Below are 400 nucleotides of genomic sequence, written 5' to 3' on the forward strand. Positions count from 1 at the left end.
TCCTTGTCACCCTTGCGGCCCCACCGTGTGGCCCCGAACCGGGGGGGGTCTCACCTTTGAGTCCCCAAGCCCTGATGTGCCACCCCCAGCTCGTGACGGGGCTGTCACCCGCCTGTCACCCGCCTGTCACCCACGGGGGGGGCTCCAGAGGCCACCATTGGGTGCCGGTGTCACCAGGGCTGCGACTTCCTCTATTCTGTCGCTTTTTGACATCAGGGGACTTTTTGTCACCCCTGTTACCGTGGGAACATCCCTGATGTCCCCAGGGTGTCCCCAGGACGGTTCCAGCCCCGGGACATCCATCCCTGATGGCCGCAGGCTGTGCCGCGGTGTCCCCGGTGCCCGGCGGTGGCGCCCGGCCCTGCCACCCTCCCTCCTGTCACCTCCAGGCCACCAGGCC

This window comes from Geospiza fortis, unplaced genomic scaffold (genome assembly GCF_000277835.1).
Source record: "Geospiza fortis unplaced genomic scaffold, GeoFor_1.0 scaffold2674, whole genome shotgun sequence".
In the NCBI taxonomy this organism is placed as follows: Eukaryota; Metazoa; Chordata; class Aves; order Passeriformes; family Thraupidae; genus Geospiza; species Geospiza fortis.